This window comes from Eleutherodactylus coqui, chromosome 3 (assembly GCF_035609145.1).
Source record: "Eleutherodactylus coqui strain aEleCoq1 chromosome 3, aEleCoq1.hap1, whole genome shotgun sequence".
Taxonomy (NCBI): domain Eukaryota; kingdom Metazoa; phylum Chordata; class Amphibia; order Anura; family Eleutherodactylidae; genus Eleutherodactylus; species Eleutherodactylus coqui.
The window spans coordinates 129,436,770-129,451,158 of NC_089839.1; positions in this window are offsets into that span (position 1 = coordinate 129,436,770).

Here is a 14,389-nt window from a genome sequence, read left to right on the forward strand (position 1 = left end):
TTGTCTTTTTAGCTGCACAGCTTACATAGTGATGGGGAATCAGCAAAAGTCATTGTGATGTTTATAACGTTATTTCATGGTATTTACATTGTATATTTTTATACATATTGGTACATAGTTATACATACACATGGTTTATGCAACCCAAAACCCATGGTTTATGCAACCCAAAGCTATCTGTATACGTGGACATCTCCCAATGGCCTCCATCGAAATCAGATTGATTACATCCTGTGTAATCATGGTTGCCGAAGTTCAGTCGTTGCAATAAAAACCTTTCCTGGCACTGACTGCGGCTCTGATCATGAACTCCTTGCAGCTAAGATCAAGATTAAATTTTGTAGCATTAAGAAAGGTGCTTCATTTTTTTTATAAATCAAATTTTATTAGTTTTGTAGGAATACACATAGAAATACGTGCCAGTACAAATCATGGTGAGAAATACAGGTATCAACTGTGAGGGACCTACGTCGCCTCTCCAATAACGGTTAGAGCCAAAATACCACATATATCTTAATGCGCAGTCCAGGAGGGTGAGGGCTTCCTCAAGTAGTTAGGAATTAAATGTATCTCTTCTAATTAGGAGGCTCTGGTTAGGATGGGGTGTCAATGTTTCCACTTAGCCACCTCTTAATTTTCGTACAGGGCATGACAGACAATATGGGGGGGAACAGTTAAGTGGGTACATGAGACGGGGATGAACAGGGGGGAGGAAGGGGAGTGTGGTAGGGGAGATGGGGAGGGGGACACTCTGCACTTCTTCAGACCAACCTCACTCTAAAGAGTCATGTCGTCGTAGATTCACTCAGAAGAATACCATTTATCTTATCACGTAAGACTTTGAGCATCTGAGGGCAATCTAAGGCAGTCTACTGTCACGGAGATCTGGGGGGGCAATCGCTTACAGAAGGCTGGAGCGTGCACCCGTGTCTTAGTGCAGATGATCTGGGTCAGCTTTCCTGTACGCATGCCAGGGTTCCCAAATCTCAAGGAATCTGTCATGTGTTCCGTTTGACCAGCTGGATAGCTCCTCTAAATTTGCTAGCATTTCAACTTTGGACTTCCATAAGGCCGCCGTGGGAGGCTCTTTCTGTTTCCACAGCAGTGGAATAAGAGATTTTGCAGAATCGATCAGCATAGCGACCAATTTGTGTTTGCATGGGTGGAAATCAGGGGTAGGTCTCCACAGGAACACCACATCAGGGGAGAGCACCAAGTCAGGTAGGAATTTTTTTAGCACGACAGCCAGATCTCTCCAGAAAGGGATTATGATCGGGCATTCCCACGAAATATGGAGGTAAGAGCCCGCGGCTTCCTCACATCTCCAACACACGTCCTCCGCCATCAATCTATGATCAAATAACCACTGCGGTGTTCTGTACCACCGCGCCAGGAGTTTGTAGTGTGACTCCTGGGCGGTGACGCAGGGTGAAAGTCCAAATGCTGTCCTCAAGATCGACCTGGTCTCGCTTTCTGAAAGGGTGATGTGAAGATCCATTTCCCAGGAGATGAGGAAGGCAGGTTTTGTATATGAGGGGCGGGATACAAACTTTTTGCGTAGGAGAGATATTCTTCTCAGGGAGGGGTTAAGTGGGGAACTAATTGCTGTTTCAAAGGGGGTGAGTGGCCTGGGGGGACCATGAGTTTTCCGATAGTCGCTTAAGACCCTCTTTACGTGGGTCGTTACTAGGAAGGGGAGGGGGCGATCAGGCAGGAGATCTTCTACTTGTGTGAGGTGGGCCTCCTGATTAAGAGCAGGGACATCTCGGAAACGCTTGTTGGAGAGCATCCTCCACATCCGTGTTGAGCAAGGGTCAAGAGAGAGGCCCATGAATTTATATAAAGCTGAAAGGGGCGTACACGGAGAGGGAGGAGGAGCCAAGGTTTCTCCTAGAGTGGCCCAGGAACCCATTGCTCCCTCCAGGAGGGGATTTTTCTTTCGGTCTCTACCGCTCATCTTTTCAGGAAACCATAGGTCTTCTATCAGGGTAGGGCCGTAGGAGCCTTTTGCGAGGCGTTGTAAGAGTGGGTCTCTTATGGGTTGTGTAAGCTCCATCCAATGATTTAGGAGGTTAGCAAGGTAAAACTCTCTTGGGCAGGGGAGGTCCACCCCTCCTTCCGTGCGTCTTTTGGTCAACAGGCAATATGCCAGTCTGGGCCTTCTTCCTCTCCATAGGTATCTAGAGAACAATGTGCGAAGTGCTTTAAAAAAGCTGGAAGGGAGGGAGATAGGAAGAAGTCTCATTTTGTAAAGGATTATGGGGATAACATAGGACTTTAATATATTCTTGCGTCCCAGCCATGAGATAAAAGGGAGGTCATATGAGCGTAGTAGTTTCTTAATTCTGGGTATGATGGGAAGGAAGTTTGTCGCGTAGAGATCTTCTGCTTTCTTGGAGAGCTTTATACCCAAGAAATCAATTGCCGTGTCGGACCACGCAAAGGGGGATACTTTTTTAATCTCATTAAATCTTTTGGGGGTGATAGAGACGTTTAAGGCTACAGATTTGGTAAGATTAATTTTAAAGTTGGATAGGTCTCCAAATTTCTCCAGCATCGATACGAGGCGGGGGAGCCCCTCCTCCGGGTTAGTGATGAAAAAAATAATATCATCGGCGTAAGCCGTCGTTGAGAGCGTAGCGCTCTCAATTTTAAGTCCCTGTATGCCAGGGTCTAATCTAACTTTTTGGAGAAAGGGCTCCAGGGCCAGTATAAAGAGTGTGGGAGAGAGGGGACACCTCTGCCTAGTGCCATTTCCTATTTCAAAGGGAGGGGAGAGTGAGCCGTTGATCTTAAGTCTCGCATGGGGTGTAGCATAGAGCGAGAAGATCGCTTCCACAAAATTGGGGGGAATGTTAAAATGCAGCAGGACTTGCTTCATGTATAACCAATTAACTCGATCAAACGCCTTTTCGGCGTCAGTGCCTACTAAGGCGAGTGATATGTTTTGCTTTTGGGCAAATCTGGCTGCGTGCAAGAGTCTAAGACAGCTGTCTCTCCCCTCCCTCCCCTGTACAAAGCCCGTCTGCTCCGGATTAATCAAGGTGCTGGTAAATTTTTCTAAACGTTTTGTCAAAATTTTGGCCCACAGCTTCATGTCGAAGTTGATCAGGGAGATGGGGCGGTAGCTTCCGCAAGCTTCGGGGTCTTTATTTACCTTATGCACAAGGGTAATATGCGCTTCTTGCGCTTGTCTAGGCAGGGGGGTCCCGCTCAGGAGAGCATTGTATAGCTCGACTAGTCTGGGAATGAGGGAGGTACCCAGGGCCTTATAGTAAATAAGGGGGAAGCCATCTGGTCCCGGGCTTTTGCCCGGGGGAGATGAGTTTATGAGGTCCTGTATCTCTTGCGGGGTAATTGGAGATAGGAGGGAAGTGGTCGCCTCATCAGGGATTTTAGGGAGGTTTAGCTCTTCAAGGAAGAGGTTAATTTGATTTTTTAAGGCCGATCTCTCAGCAGAAGTAGGCGAATCTTTGAGATTGTATAGGCGGTGGTAGAAGGACTGAAATTCTTTAGCAATATCAGGGGTGGATGTGACTCTTGGGCCTATAGGGGGTTTAATTGCTTTTATGAGGTTCCTTGTTTGGGCTTTTTTAATCAGGGATGACGTGAATTTGCTACCCTTGTTGCCCTGGGCATACGAGATGTGTCTAAGGTAGAGATGTTTTTTGTTGTACCTAACCTCTAGCAGAAGTTTGAGATCGGACCGGAGGGAAGTGAGTTTTTCTGCGGCTGCTACACTCTGTGAGAGCTTGGTCAAGCGCTCTAATTTTGCAATTTGAGCAAGTTTCTCGTCAATATCTTTCTGTTGTTTTTTTTTTGCTTTCGAGCCTGCAGAGATCAAAAGCCCCCTCATGTAGGCCTTGTGGGCCTCCTACACCATCGGGACTGAGATATCTGCTGAGGAGTTGAGATGGAAGTATTCCTCCAATGCTTTGTTAAGCTGGGACCTATCCTCCGCTGAGTCGAGGAGGGTGGGATTAAGTTTCCACCTCCATTCACGGGGAAGGGACCCTGGGAGATTGAGTGACAGGTGAACTGGGGCATGATCCGACAGGGCAATGGCATCTATCGAAACTTTTTTTGTGTGTTGTAGGAGGGAGGAGGATATAAAAATATAGTCCAAGCGCTGGAAGGAGGAGTGGACCTGCGAAAAAAAGGTATAGTCCTTGGAGGACGGGTTAGAATACCTCCATGCGTCAATGATCTCAAGTTGCGCAAAGTACCTACACAGTTTGCTTAATTTTTTTTGTGATATCTGGGACTTTCCTGATGATGAGTCTACAGGGGGGGAGATGGTGAGATTTAAGTCCCCTCCTAAAATGACTTGGCCCGATGCAAAGATTTTAAGTGTTTCCAGTTGTTTTATGAGCCATTCTATTTGGTCCTTGTTAGGGGCATAGAGATTGGCAAGGGTTACTTTAGTTTCGTTTAGGTATCCTCTCAAAAATAGAACTCTGCCCTCCTCATCTGCGTAGCGGGCCTCACGAGTAAACTTCAGAGACCTGTGGATCAGAGTGGACACTCCTTTTGAGGCGGAGGAGGGGTGGGAGCTATGGAACGCCATCGGGAACTGACCCCCCGGTAGAGCTAGGCATCTGTCCCCTTTAAAGTGGGTCTCCTGTAAAAACACCACCCCCGAACCATACCTTTTTAGCAGAAGAGCCACATGGTGCCTTTTGTTGGGAGAGTTCAGTCCATTGGTGTTGAAGGTAGTAAATAGTAGAGGTTTTGTCATCACGGGCCCGTAGGAGCGGTCAGTGGTATCCTAGAGGAATAGTAGAAAAGGGAGACAAGTTTGTGTGAGTAAGATCTTAGTGATTCAAGCCTATGCCTCTGGCTCCTGGAGGGGCTTGTGAGCGAGGGGGGACGGAGGGGGAGTGCAGAGAGACAAAGGAAAAAACACCGGGTAAACACAAAAGGGAAGAACAAATACTAACAGATATGTCGCAAACTACGACACAGAAATTGAAAATTGAGTCAGCGGGTCCCAGTATTGTAGACCCCGCTAAGGGAGGGGATTGGGGGCGAGTTGGGTGTACCTTACCAGAAGGATCACCAACTACACAAATAACAGCTTGATCAGGTAGGCACCCCCAGGAATCCAGTACTAGTGGCAAATGCCGAGGGCATTTGTGCGCTGTGGGGAGAAAAGAACTCAACAATGCAGTAACTTGAGTAGAGCACAGATAACAGGAATAACATAATCTAGCACTCTAGTCGGAGCGTATGAAAGCATTAATAAACGGTACTTCAGGACGTAACAAAACGTGAAGAGCGTCCGTTGATGGACGGAATAGAAAATAGAGTGTCTCTCTCCTTCTCAACCGTCAGGATCAGCAGGAGAGTCCTTTGTTTTCTTTTTTTTGCCTCTGGGTGATTTGGAACTGCCCACTGGCTGCCAAACCTCTGGCGGGGCTAATTTAGGGAGCTTAGGAAACTCCGGTAAGGGCATCCAGCTTGGTAAATCTATCGGGTCCATCTTGAGGTGTTCCCAGGAGTCACTAAGGTCGGCAGGGGTACGGATCAGTAATCTGCGGCCCTTGTAGAAGATATTAATACCAAAGGGAAAGAGCCACGCGTAGCGGATGTCCCTTGCTCTGAGGACTTCCAACAACGGGCGCATGGCTCGCCTTTTTGCAAGGGTTGCGGGTGAAAGATCTTGAAAGATCTGTACCAGAGAGTCACCATAAGAGAGGTCTTTATGTTGTCTGGCAGCTTTAAGGACAGCGGACGTATCCTGAAAGGTAAGGAGTCTGCAGATGACGTCCCTGGGGGGCTCTGTGGGGGGGGGGGGAAGGGGTCTAAGAGCCCGGTGGATGCGCTCCACAGAAATCGTCGCTGCTCTATCATGACTGAGTAATTGAGCGAATATTTCCGCGGCAACTCAGAACTTCTGCCGCCCAGGATTCTGACAGTCCTTTAAAGCGGACATTACATCTCCGATTTCTATTCTCCAGGTCTTCCTGGAGAATGAGGGCTTTGTTTAAATTAGCGTGCTGTTCCTTTAAAACGGCAGCCATAGCCAGAGCATGGGATGTGATTGAGGTAGATGCAGCTTCCAGCTCCTCTACCCTGCCGCCCATCTGTCTTATATCCTCTTTTATTTCAGACAGTTCACTTATCAGAGGGCGCAGGGCAGTGGACAGGAGCTCCTTCATAAACCCCCGAGACACAGCTGCAGAGTCCTCTTCATCAGAGGATGAGTCACCCTCCCCCTCCTTAATGTGTGCAGCAGTAGCCTCCGGAGCCGGTGCCATCTTGCTGGGGGGGTGCGGAGAGCGGGAGCTCCGTTCTTTGAGGAAGCGCTGCATCCCTGTCTGGCTTTTTGCTGTCCTCGGCGTGCTGGTGAGTTCCCCTCCTTTTTCCTTCATTTGTTTAGGCATTTTGCCGCTGTGGTTGCGTCTGAGGGATCCCTGAAGGTGCCGTTCTGTGGGAGCTCCGGTCCTAAGCGGCCATTTTGCTTCCCAGTCAGGCTCCGCCCCCCAGAAAGGTGCTTCATTGAGAAAATTTGATACCTCCAAAATCCCCCAATCATATACTATTAAGGTAGCAAACAGATTTGAATTACTTGACACATCAGAAAGCATCCAAAGGAACTATGGAATGATATATAGTCCACAGTTATGGAAACAGCCACTATTGCTTGTCCAAGCAAATCCTCAGAAATGCCAATTTTCAGTGAGCGGCGAGGAAATACTCGAAGCAGAAGCCATGAAAGGACATATCCAAGGCCTATTCTTACAAGTAAAGATGGCCCAAAAACCATTCATGGCATGCAACGGCGCAATTAAAGGGAAAAATGGGAAGGAACTTGGAACAAGCTTGAAGCTTGAATATCTATGTGCTTCATCGACTACATCAAGGCCTTTGATTGCATCGACCATGACAAGCTATGGCACACCCTACAAGAGCAGGGCATATCGGCACATCTAGTCAAGTCAATACCAATCAAGAAGCTACTGTGAGAACTCAGTATGGGGACACAGATTGGTTTGGGATCAGCAAAGGTGTTTGACACTGTGAGAACACAGTATGGGGACACAGATTGGTTTGGGATCAGCAAAGGTGTTTGACAGGGCTGCACCCTCTCACTCTTCCTTCTTGTTTAACCTATATACGGAAGTGATCATGCCAAAAATGGACCTAGACGAATTGCATACCAGGGTGAGAATAGGTGGCAGAAACATCAACAATCTCCGTTATGCAGATGACCCCAACTCTGCAGAAACTGAAGCCGATCTGAAACCGCTGATATGTAAGAATAAAACTGAAAGTGAAAAATGGGCCTCTACCCAAATTTAAAGAAGACAAAAATTATGACAACTGCAAGAAATGGCCAAATTCAATTCAGAACCGACAATGAGGCTATAGAATGTGTGCGAGACTTCATCTTCCTTGGTCCAAAAATGGACCAGGATGGAGAATCTATGCCAAAGGTAAAGCATAGGATAGCATTGGAGCGAAGTGCAATGCTAAACATGGCCACATTTTGGATAAAAAGTAGGGATATTGGCATAGCAACTAAACGCTGGGTAGTGCAAACCATTGTTTTTCCGGTAGCTGTGTATGGATGTGAAAGCTGGACTGCGGAAAAAGCTAATAGAAGGAGCATTGGTGCGTTTGAGCTGTGGTGCTGCCGAAAGTTGCTGCTAATACCCCGGATAGCAAGAGTAACAAACAGTAGTCTTGAATCGTATAAGACCCAATATATCACTGGAGGACAAAATAACCGAGCTCAGGCTCAAAGAGGAAAAGATGACCAGGCTCAGGCTCACAGAGGACAAGATGACCAGGCTCAGGCTCACAGAGGACAAGATGACCGGTCTCAGGCTCATGTGTTTTGGCTATGTTATGAGAGCAGAGTCACTAGAAAAATGTATAATGCTTGCAAAAGATCAGTGGCAAAAGAAGATCGGGCCACCAAAGAACACGATGGCTTGATACTATCAATGCTGATACTGGCATGGATTTCAGACAACTGAAAGAAGCAATGTAAAACCGAAAAACATGGAGGGAGCTCACCTTTAGGGTCACCGAGGGTCGTGAACAAGTAAACAGCTAACCACAACCACAACATATATACATAAGAGGGAGAGCCTCATGTAACAACCCCATTCAGATACAGTATTCTGGCTACACTGCAATATCCATAGTTTCTGTTAGCAAGTCAAAAACACCTTTTCCTGCTGTGGTAACTAGTGTTAGAAATTTCATTGCCCCCTTTATCCATCAATTAAAGAACTAACGAAGCAACACTTTACAAAACTCAGTTAAGAATAGATATAATACCAGAACTACAGAAGGTAGTTGGTATCTTTTGTATCCATCCAACAGACAAAGAAGTTAAGAGCATCCACTTGGCATAGCTGGTTCTTTTTAATGTATTTTACATGGAGCCAAAATTTAGCTTTTCTAATATCTTAGAACCTTTGGTGATTGCCTTCAAACAAGGTGTATTTGCCAAATGTCCACAGCAACATCTGTAGTGGCTAAATCTACACCTAAATGGTGCGTATTTTGCCACAAATTATGGTGCTGGTTTCGACCTTTGCATTTCAAAAGTTGAAATCAACTATCAAAGTTGAAGTCTACTATGGGGGCATGGCCTGGATGGCTCTAATGGCAGATGTCTGCTAGTTAGCTCTGCTGTCTAACACACCAAAAGCAACCCACAGCAACGCCAGAGGATCGCAAAACTTACCCTGGAGGTGTCTGAAGGTGTCCTGCACTGAATGTTGACAAGGAGGAGACAGTCAAAACAGGTCCCAAGCGCTTAACATACTTCTTCCCAGTGCGCAGCACTGCAGGAGATCCAACAGAGGAGGACATGGCCGACAAAGCAGAGCATGGTTAGCAGTCGGAGGCAGTGGGAGGGGGGGACCCAGCACTTAAGAGCAGTGAAAAGAGAGCTTCCCCTAGGCCCTCGCCTCCTCGGCAAGCCCTGCAGATAAAATCCTCTCAGATTACAGCACAGGATATGTCTCACACGGAGCAACAGGAACAGAGAGGGGGGAAGGCATCCCAGCCCAGTGCAAAGAAGGGAGGGGGGGGGCTCGGGCAGCCTGTCACCATCTTCTCCCACACAGTCACAAGCAAGTGCAGAGAGTAGGAATACAGTCTCCCCCAGAGTGAGCCCTGAAAAAAGAAAACCCAGAAGAGAGGAACCCCTGCAGTATACTTCATTGCATTACAATCTAGATGATGGGGAGATTGTAGACCCTATTCTGAATATAGAATGTTCCAGCCAGGCGGCATCCGAATTCTTCATAAGGAACATAGTGCTAGCATTAAGAGACTCCCTTAAAAATAACCTATCTGAGCTCAACAACAGAGTCGGCTCTGCTATATCAGACCTAGGAGACAGAGTGGACCATTTGGAGAACAAAACAAGTGAAATTACTAGCTCACATAATGAGCTTATAGACGCTCATTATAAACTGGAAGAGGATTTTGAATATCTAAAACACAAAATGGAGGACATGGAGGACCGCAATAGGCGTAATAACGTCAAGTTTAGAGGAATCTCAGAATCAGTTAAACCAGAAGATTTAAACAAATATGTTAGAGATCTCATCAAAACCCTCCTGCCTGATTCCAAACCAGAGGAGCATATTCTGGACAGAATTCATAGGCTCCCTAAACCTAGGAATATCCCTGAAAGAGCTCCCAGGGATGTGATAGCTAGAGTGCATTTCTTCCATATTAAGGACAAGCTCATGAAAATCTCTAGAAACCTCAAGGAATTACCCCACCCATTTGAAGATATCAAACTTTTTTCCGACTTCTCACAAATCACAATGCTAGCTCGCAAGAAGTTTCTCCCAGTAACGACAACTCTGAGAGAGCACAAAATCCTTTACAGATGGGGATTCCCAACTAAGCTCCTTATCAACAAAGAGGGAACTTTCAATGTCATTAACTCACCGGAAGAGGGTATAGGGTTGCTGAAAAAATGGAACCTCCCCATTCCAAAGGAGGGAGGCCCCCTTCAAGTCGCCAAAGATTGGTCCTACAAACAGGCTTCCAAAGCAAATAAGAAACCTCCTACTCTCTGTTGATGGTTTATGCAGAGAAACCTCCACTTCCACACGCGGTCCTCGGATCAGCTTATTAGATACCATCCGTTAGATGGCTGAACTGTGTTTACCCCCGACCAAGACCTTTTAATGGGCTTTCACCGGCCCCATACTCTGAAAAGGTCTCACTCTACCATGTTTACCCGAGTCTCTCCTGCGTTATGTGAGACTCACCAGTTTTTTCTTCCCACAAGCAATCCTATCTCATTTTTATTTTTTCAAACCATGATCCTCCTCTTGATTTTGTCTAACAGCACCATGACTTGGTACCAGATTAACCTGGTGGCCGGCAGGGCGGCAGTCGAGAGCAACTCACTGGTCTTACAAGCATTTCCCAGACACTTTAAATGGAGCTAAGACTGTTGTCTTTAAATGTGAGAGGGCTTAATTCCCCATTCAAAAGATCGTCACTGTGGAGGGAGGCTCTCTCCTCCAAAGCGGACATACTATGCATACAGGAAACTCATTTTGCCAGAGAAAAAACTCCCACTTTTCCCCACCCCAGGTTCTCTACAATATTCTCAGCTACTGCTGTTAAGAAAAAAGCAGGTGTATCAATTGCTATAAGAGACTCTGTAAATTTTCAGCTTCTGGAGCAGATAGTGGATGAAGGGGGTAGATATTTAATTTTGACTTGTAAAATTGAAAATTTTCTCGTGACCCTAGCCAATATCTATGCGCCTAACCAAGGGCAACTTAGGTTTATGAACAGAGTCATGAGAAAAATAAAGAAGGTACAGCAAGGTAATCTAATTTTGTGCGGGGACTTTAACATAATAATGGACGGAGACATGGACACCAGCTCCTTAGGTAGGGGGAGAGGCCCGACCCTTTCCAACTGGACCCACCAAGCAGAGCTGTTTGACACATTTAGATGTTTGAATGTTAACTCTAGAGAATATACATTCTATTCGCCCCGTTACAGGTCGTTTTCTAGGATCGACATGTTCCTGGGAGATCTCCCAATTCTTAAGAGAGCTCTTGAAGCAACAATAGGCATAACATCATGGTCTGACCATGCTCCGATAATACTCAAACTAAAAGTGGGTCCCCAGGCCCCAGCATATGGGAGCTGGAGAAATAACACTTTCCTATTGAAAGTACCCAGATACCAAAAGAAAATAAGAGAAACATTGGAGGAGTATTTCCATCTTAACGATTCCCCAGAAATGTGTCGATCTACTTTATGGAATGCACACAAACCGGTGATTAGAGGGGTGATGATACAGCAAGGTCATATTCACAAAAGGGAAAGAGACAAATTACTCAAAAACACTCTAGGCAAACTTAAAGAATTAGAAAAGGATCTTGCTACTTCACCATCTACTCTCATACACAATGCCCTCTTAGAAACAAGACTTAAAGTTCGGGACATTCTTATAACCGAACATGAAAAGAACCTGAAAAACCTAAATCCACATATTATACTAGCAACAATAAATTTACCCGCTTGATGGCAAATAGAGTCAAGCAAAAGAGAATTAAAGGAAAAATTCCCTATGTAATAGACCCAAGCTCAGGTTGCAAGACCTCTAACCCAATAGAAATAGCTGACATTTTTAGAAAATTCTATGACTCCCTATACAACTTAAAAAGGGACCCCTCCCTCATACAGCCCACTAAGAGTGAGGTGAATCAATTTCTATCAACAATTCAACTACCAAAGTTAAAACCATATCAATTAGATACATTAAATAGCCCTATTTCACTTCAGGAGATTTTACAGGTTATCAACACTTCCAAGAAAGATAAGGCCCCTGGCCCAGATGGCTTCTCCAATGAATATTTCAAAATCTATAAGTCTCAACTAGCAACTCACATGAGAGAGCTTTTTAATGAGGCAATGGCAAAGGGACACCTACCCCTGGAAATGCTCCAAGCTAATATAGTCACAATACCCAAGCCTGCTAAGGACTCCTCTTCCCCGGGCAACTTTAGACCGATCTCCCTATTAAATAGTGACACTAAATTTTATGCAAAAATCCTGGCATTGCGTCTTCTAGAAATCACTCCGGACCTTATCCATAGTGACCAGACAGGCTTTGTCAAATGGAGACAAACATCGGACGCCACCAGGAGGTTGTTGAATGTGATGGGGGAGGTGGAGGCCTCACGAACGCCTTGTCTGCTCCTCACTTTGGATGCGGAGAAGGCATTCGACAGGATCCACTGGGGCTATGCCTTCTCAGTACTGAAGAAGCTGGGTTTTGAAGGACCGATTCTGGGAGCAATTCGATCATTGTATGGAGTCCCCTCTGCCAGAGTCCTGATTAATGGAGTAATCTCTGATTCATTTGAGATAACAAATGGGACCAGACAGGGGTGCCCTCTATCCCCCACCCTGTTTGTACTAACAATAGAACCCCTGGCAGAGGCAATCCGCATGGAAAGTGATATTAGAGGAGTTCCACTGCCATCTAGACAACATAAGATCAGTCTCTTTGCAGATGACATAATTCTTATGTTAACCTCTCCACTAAATTCCCTCAGAAGGGCAACATCTCTCTTGAACAATTTCGGCAAAATCTCTTATTATAAGATTAACCCAACAAAGTCAAAAATTTTACCTTTAAATATTCCTAGTAAACTCCAAGCTCAGATTAAAAAGGAGTTCCCATATGGATGGGACTTACTTGGTACTAAATATTTGGGTATAACTATCACCTCCCCCTTAAAAAACACAATGCAAATGAACTTGAACTCCCTAACAGACGAAATACAAGTAAACCTAAACAATTTCAACAAAACGGAACTCTCTTGGTTGGGAAAAATTGTTGTATATAAAATGATGATACTCCCAAAAATCTTATATAGATTTCGAACACTTGCAATTAAATGCCCCCAAAAATTAATCCAAGGTCTTCAGAAACAATTAATGTCTTTTATATGGGGTAATAAAAGACCCAGAGTAGCCGCGTCTATTTTGTTTAGTCCTAGAGGACAGGGGGGAATGGGAGTTCCCAACTTAGAAGCATATTTTAAGGCAATTATAATAAAACAACTTAGAGCTTGGTGCGTGCCACATCAGGGGATTAGTTGGCCCAACATAGAACAGAGTGTCTTGGGAAAAAAAGACTCTCCGCAATCTTCTACTCATTTCTATTTTGGACCCCAATATAGCTACACCAAAATCTCCTACGATTAAAACAGCAATTAAACCCTGGCAACAACTATTCCAAGTGTCCATAGATCATTCCCCTAGAAGAAATATCTCCCTCCCAGTAGATATACTAGAATTTTGGTCAGACAACTTAACAATGCAAAACTGGAAAAGACGAGGGATCAACCTAATCTCAGATTTGGCTGAAGGTGCAAAAATGAAACCCTTCGGCTCCTTGCAGAAAGAATTTAGCCTCCCGGATGGAGAGTTTTTCTTATACTCTCAAATCAATAGTTTATGGGCCAGGGTATCCAGCCTAAAGATTTCTTTACCCCTATGCATGTATAGATATTTATACGACCCCCCGTCTTACAACCCGAAACTCAAAAACCTGTATGAAATATTTTGTGGAACGGGAGATTACAATCAAAATATCTATAAAAAAGCCCACTTACTGAACTGGGAAAAAGATTTGGACCAATCTTTCACACCTGCTCAATGGAAGATTGCACATTCATGGGCCAGTAAAGCCTCTTCCTGTGCTACCCTAATGGAAGTCCATAGCAAAGTCATCACCAGATGGTATAGATCCCCGGTGAGACTATCAGACTTCTTTCCAGATTCCTCTGATAGATGCTGACCACAAATATAGATCCGCGCCACCACACAGAAAACCGAACTGAAGGGGATTTTTACTCACCTGGTGCAAAGCGGGATTCCTCGTGTGAACAAAAGAACCCGCGTCCCATGCCGCGAGCCCCGGACTCCGCACATGGAGGAAATGTAAGTGACTCTATATAAAGAGACTAGTATTGTGTTATGTTATGCTTGAAAAAGGCGCTCCCAATAGCGCCGAAACGCGTTGCAAGATTGATATATACATGTTGTATGAATAAAAATATACTTAATTGTATATCACGGTGACCTGGAAGTTCCTCACTTGGATTGCAAAAAGCCCTGAAAAAAGAGCGCAGGGGAATCTTTTTCTTGTTTTCTACAGACTGATAGATGCTGGAGAGGTTGCGGGGGACGGGGCTCATTGCTCCATATCTTTTGGGCTTGCCCACTGATTCAAAAGGTTTGGCGGGAGTTTTTTTCTCTACTCAAGAGAATTATCGAAATAGGGATTCCCTTCTTACCTGAATTGGCAATTTTTCTTATCGGAATTGATGGAATTCCCCCTAAGTTTAGGAAATTGGTTACACATGGC